Source organism: Neophocaena asiaeorientalis, unplaced genomic scaffold (assembly GCF_003031525.2).
Source record: "Neophocaena asiaeorientalis asiaeorientalis breed wild unplaced genomic scaffold, Neophocaena_asiaeorientalis_V1.1 scaffold175, whole genome shotgun sequence".
Lineage (NCBI taxonomy): Eukaryota > Metazoa > Chordata > Mammalia > Artiodactyla > Phocoenidae > Neophocaena > Neophocaena asiaeorientalis.
In genome coordinates, this window is record NW_020175390.1 from 3265222 (window position 1) to 3271696 (window position 6475).

At 37.7% G+C, this 6475-nt stretch overlaps 1 pseudogene; it reads left to right on the forward strand.

Annotated features, from left to right (window-relative positions):
• The first annotated feature begins 1675 nt into the window (after nt 1-1675).
• Nucleotides 1676-2809, forward strand: LOC112413730 (EH domain-containing protein 1 pseudogene; annotated as a pseudogene).
• Nucleotides 2810-6475: the final 3666 nt, after the last annotated feature.

Below are 6475 nucleotides of genomic sequence, written 5' to 3' on the forward strand. Positions count from 1 at the left end.
AACTTGTGGGAAATCTTTGTAAAATATGTGCCAGCTTTCTCTTTGGTGCTTAAGTTCAGAGGAAGAACAGATCATTGATCTTGTGTCAAATAAAAAATCCTGCTTCCCTCCCAACAGTTACTAATCCCTGTTGTGGATAATTGTCCAATGTGGAAATAACTCCCATTATCAATCTAAGACTGTTCTAATACAATAGCCACTAGCCACATGTAACTATTTAAATTTGAACTTTGATTAATTCAAATGTAAAAGGCAATTCCTCAGTCATCCTAATCACATTTCAAGTGCTTAACAGCTACCTGTGGCTAGTAACTACCATGTCAGATAATCCAGAATTGCAGAACATTTCTATCATTAAACAAAGTTCCATGGCACAACTTTGATCAGAGATAATTCTTCATTTTCTGAGAGTTGATTCAGAATATATTCACCTTTAACAAAACATAAATGTCATTTCAGGGCTTTCAGAGCAATAGTCTTATTTATGAATAGGGTTAATGCAAATTGTCATGTAGTGGCATTTCACATTAATTATTATTTTTCATGTGAATGACAGCATGTTTTGCACTCCAATTTTGTATCAAACTCACATTGGACCGTCAATTTTTCCTTTCATTATTTTTTGATAAAAAGCTATTAGGGGTAGTGGGAAATACTTTTTCTCTTAATGGTTCATTGAATGTTCATTAGATATTTATCGGCACACTAAAAATAATACCACTGAGTCATTTCCGGGAAATGCAAAAATACACAAGAAGATTCCCATCATGTGCTATAAAACTTTAATGTATATTAAAATTAAACACCTATGACTTCATAGCTTTACTCTATTCCACGATAGGAAAACAAACGAATTTCATAAATGAGAGCAAGACATAAGTAGTTGATTCTACTTGATTAGTTTCTTTCAGAACAGAATAATTTAGTTGGAAGTATAAGGAAACAAACTATTTGATCTTTTGCTGTGAAACAGTCCAACATTAACTAAAATTGAGCATCTTCAAGTTTCCATGTAATGTGTGTCCCAACACAGACTATCTGATAGGGCAGTAAAGGCACTTTTTGGTCTGAGTCTGGGCTAATACATTATTACAAGTTCCTTTTTAAAAAGAAATACTTTGAGATAGTAAATTACCAAACCTTGTCTATTAAACATCAATGGGTAAAGTATGATAAATTAAGAAATAAATGCAGTAAATTATGAATTGTCTCATATATACAAGTGTGCTTTCTTAACTTATTTTCTAACTGGCTCTTAAGGCTAATTTCACCTAGTTATATTCTTACATTTTGAATAACATCCCCATAAACTGAGTCTCTGAACATTTAGTCACGTCTTCTTTGGTCTTGATCTTCTCAATAAAAACACCTAACTCGTGCTATCTCTCTAAGTTAGCGAACGTAGAGATACCTCCCCCGGCAACACACAGTGTGCTCCAAAATGGTAGATGTCACAAGATCAGACAGATGCATTTACTTTGTTCTTTTAAGGTAAATCCTCCAATACCCTATTTAAAATCTCCTCAACCTCAGCAGATTATTCGCGGAAGAGAGGCGCCTACAACCGAGCCTGCGGTGCGCACGCGCAGTGCATGCCGGCCCGCCGCCGGCCCGCCTTGGCTCTCTGCCTGCTTCCGGCTCTCAGCCAGTCATCTGACCAGCCGCATTCAGCCGCATGCCTGGCAGCACGTTCAGCTGGCTTGGCAAGAACACTCGCCACAAGAAGGAGCCAGAGCTCTTCCAAATGGTGGCCGAGGGGCTGCGGTCACTGTATCCCCCGGAGGCTGCTGCCCTGGAGGAGCAGTAAGGCTCCCACGAGTTCCACTCCCCGCCGCCGGAGGACTCTGACTCTGACTCTGACCGTAGCCCAAGCTACTCCTCGTGGACCTGTACAGTATGCGCAAAACCACCTTCAGGAGGCGTCTGATGAAGAAGGGCTTCCTGGGAATGCATATAGGGCCGAGCACACCACTGACTCCTTTTTTGCCACCAAACACAGCCTCGCCGAGGATGTGGTGCCCGGCGACACCTGCTCGTTGTGACCTCTGTGGCACCACTTCCACAAGCTCAGCATCTTCGGTACAGTTTCCCCCACAGGTTCATGCGTGCCCAGCTGCCTAGCCCAGTGTTGGACAGCATACACACCTTCGGCCCTCCCGGGATTCTGTCTGGAAAGAAAGCACCTCAGGAGAGGTTATGACCTTGTGGAGGGCCTGGAGTGGTTCACCAAGCGTGTGGACCGCATCATCCTGCCCTTTGACGCTTCTGAAGTGGGTATCTCCAAAGAGTTCTCAGAGGTCATCAAGGCCCATAGGACAAGAGATGCATTGTGTTGAAGTTCCAGGCCTTGAAGCCCAAACTGCTGGACATGGTGGACGATATGCTGGTCAGTGACACCGTCCGGATGATGGCATGGTGTGCCGGGCCAGGCTGTGAAGGGCCATTCCTTGTATGGCTCCAGAATAGGCGCTTGGGGCATGACTATGGTGAGGGGCCCGGTGAGGACACTGATGACGTTGAGTGGGTGGTGGACAAGCAGAAGCTCACCAGCAACGAGATCTACGTACTGTCACCTTTCAGCTGTCAGATCATGTGTTGCAGTGCCAAGTAGGAGATGGTGAAGTCCGTGCTGCCCCGTACGGTGCCGGGGGAGGTCTGGAAGCTGGCCGATGTAGATCAGGACAGGCTGCTGGGAGATGAGGTATTTGTCCTGGGCAAACACCTCGCCAAAGTCAAGCTCAAGGGCCACAAGGTGCCCGCTGACCTGCCCCCTTGCCTGATCTCATCCTCCAAGCAGAAGCACCAGTGACCCACCCTGCCCCGCACCCCCAAGCCATCTCAGCGCCCGGCCAGGCAGAGACTGAGGAGGGGAAGGGTCACCAGTTCTCAAGGACCCTAAAGACTGAGCAGATGTTTCCTCAGCTTTTGAAAAAGGTAAGGAAAAAAAAAATTTTTTTATAGGGTAACAGCACTGATAGGATAACAGTATTGATATCTATCTACTCCTCACTTGAAATTAGTTTACTATGAGCCAGATACTCCATTAAGCACTTTAATATGTATCATGCCTTTTCATAATTACCAAAGCCCAATGAGAAAAGTTATGTCAAATGCTGGTTATAGGATTTTGAATCTCAGTAAGACACCATAACTTTCTGAAGAGTTTATAGCTAATACATAATAGAACTGTAACTTAAATCTGAATTTCAGGTATCTTGATTTCCAAAATAATGTTTTTTTAAAAAGTTTTAGTTGTAATATACAAGTGCAGGAAACTTAATATCCCAAATCTATTTATCAAAAAAACTATCATTACCTCCATAATTAAGGGTTTTCTTACCAAGCCATCAAAAAAATCTTACCTTAAGCAGTCCTGCATGCTTGATGTTTTCTATAATTAGTTTTGCTGTTAGGAAATTTAATGTAAACGTGTTTTCTTGTGCCTGGCTTCTTTCATGCAACATAATGTTCTTGAGATTTTTCTGTGTTGCTGCATGCATCATGGTTGATCCTTTGTCATTGCTAAAAAAAAATTCATTGCATAAGTATACTTCCATCTGTTTATCCAGTCTCCCGTTGATGGATATTTGGGTTGCTTCCAAGTTTTGGCTACTGTAAATCATTGGTTATTTGGGGCTGAAGATGGGTGAGTTTGATTGCTAACAGGCATGAAGGAACATTTGGGGTGATGGAGTTAGTTATGCAAGTATATACATTCAGGTGCATTTTAATGTGTGTAAATTTTATCTCAGTAAGCTGAATAAAATATCTGTTTTTCATATGGAAGAATGAGCTGCAACACAAATATGACCGCTCCACCACTTTTCTTCAAGCACTTCAGTTATTTCCTAATATTCTTCAGGAAAATATCAAGCTTCATAGCGTTTATACAGCGGCTTCTCTGATCTGATTAACTCACAATTGCCTATTTTACTTTTTAACTACCCAACTTTCTAACTTGATCTTCTTACAATACCTTCATGTTCAAATAAAAAATATGTTTACTTTCCTGAACATGTTGCAGTAATTTATGTCTTTACACACTTCCTGAAATGACTTTCTATTTTATTCTATTATGTGATTTGTTTTTTTACTGCCCCCAATTACACAACCCCCCACACACCATAGCATCAGCATCACCATCAACACAGCAAACACGATCCACAACTCTACCACTCTCCACTCTAAGTAATTATAAATCACACTTCAGATTTGGATCACGTGTCCTCTCTTTAAATTCTGTGGTTAAATGACTGCAGTTTATAATCTCTGCTCCACCATCCACAAGCTGTGGAACAATGGAAAATATATCAAACCTTTCTAATCCTGATATTTCTCATTACAAAATAAGGATATAGCAGAATAGCAATAATTATAGTGATAGTAATTGATTCACATGTTGATTCCCATGGAGGATTAAACAAGAAAAGGAATATAGGTAGTTCATCTAAATGAATGGCATATGACAAACATCTACCTATGTTACTGCAATGCAATAAGTTGGATGAATTACCTCTCCTTTAGCTACTTTATTACCTTTACTTTCTTAAAATTTATACAACAGTGTTGAAATTATCTCATGCTTTTTCATATAATTATATTTTTATAGAGATATAAACATTTTAAATAGATATAATTTTATACACCAAGTTACTGTCACACCTTAGTAATATCTAAAATAGTTTATTGAATTCTTTCAATTGAAATAAGGAATACATATTTTAAATACAATGCCTTCCTTATAGCTAAAACAATTTGAATGATTTTTTATGGCTTCATTACACAAGCATACGGTGGAGGGTACTTTCTGTGTATGCCTAAACCCTCTCTTTCACATCAATCTGACATTGTTTTATCACATTTTCATGTCATAAATACTTTGGAGACTAACTTTTTCTCCTCAAATAACTTTATTTCTTCAACACTTATTTAGCATTTGCTTTAAAGAAAACCTAATATTATGTGAGAGAATTTCCTTTGAGGTCAACAAAATTCATCATACTGTGAATTTTCCTTAGTTTGATTTTAGCTAGCAATAAAAATATTCTAATGTTCACATAACATAGAGAATCCAGCTGATTTTTCCTCTTTTCTAGAATAAATTAGTGAATTGGAATCTAATTAAAGTATATTGTACATATCTCCACAAGGAGTTCCTATAAAGACTGATAAAAAGGAAGGCACTGAAATGAGCAAAATATGTCTCTCATAGCCTTATGTATTTCAAAGAATCCAAGGGACTTCCCTGGTGTTCCAGTGGTTAAGACTGCACTTTCACTGCAGGGGACACAGGTTTGATCCCTGGTCAGGGAACTAAGATCCCACATGCCACGTGGCCAAAAAAATCCAAAGCAATGATGTTAATAAATAGTCATGATTTTTATATTATACAGTAAACTGCATGTACACATGCACAACACTATGCATATAATATGAATATCAATAAATAAAATTAAGTAATATGGGTAATTTAAAAAATATGTGGATTTGTACACTTGGATATAATCTGCATGGAAATAATTAAACTGTTATAAAACTTTAATACACCTTCTTATAGACCTTTTTATATAGAATAAAGAGAAAAGGGTTCAAAAAAGCCCCAAGCAACAATGGTTACATGCACAATAGTTGTTTAGGAAATATTCATTAAATGAAGGGGTAAATATATGTCTTCTCTGGATAGTAATGCTGATGATGTGAGTAATATATAATAATTGATCCATATCCTAGTAGATATCTTATAAAAGCATGTATAGGCTGGAGCCTCAGTTATTTCCTTGTAAAATATTCATGATAATCATTTTTATTTCATTGGGTAACTGAATAAATTTATTAAAACAATGCCTGGCACATGGTAAGCACTGTATAACTGTTAGTTGTTAACACAACTGTGGCTGTTACTAATGCTACCATAACTACTGCTCGGTTTTCTACTCTGTCCCTCAGTTTTGTCCACTGCAGTTGAGGTTTATAATAGCATGCCTGTCTTTGTGAGGATTCATTGAGTTAATATATGTAAAGAAGTAGTAAGCACTTGGAGAATATTAGTCATTGAGTAAGTACAATAAAAGTGTTAGCTCTTATTTTTATTTTTTGTTGTGTTTCTGAGAAGTCATATTCTTCCAGATCCTTAGTTTCTCCACTCATAGAGTATAAGGTAAATTATATTGGGAATGTGTTCACATTTAAATTTTGTAATTCTGCATTTGAGGCTCCATCCAATGAAGAGTTTTATTTATCAATATTCTGTAAATTTAGCCAAATATAAACAGATGTACTTGTCAATATGTACTTTGCAACATTTAAAAAAAGAATAAATCAACCCCAATGCCTATCCAACAAATGATTAGTTACACTAGAGTATGTTAATAATAGAATACTGAATACTATTTTTGACCTCAAAAATTTTGATACTTCTATAAGTATTTAGAGAGATATACAAAGTATTATATATATAATGCAAATAAAAGAAAAT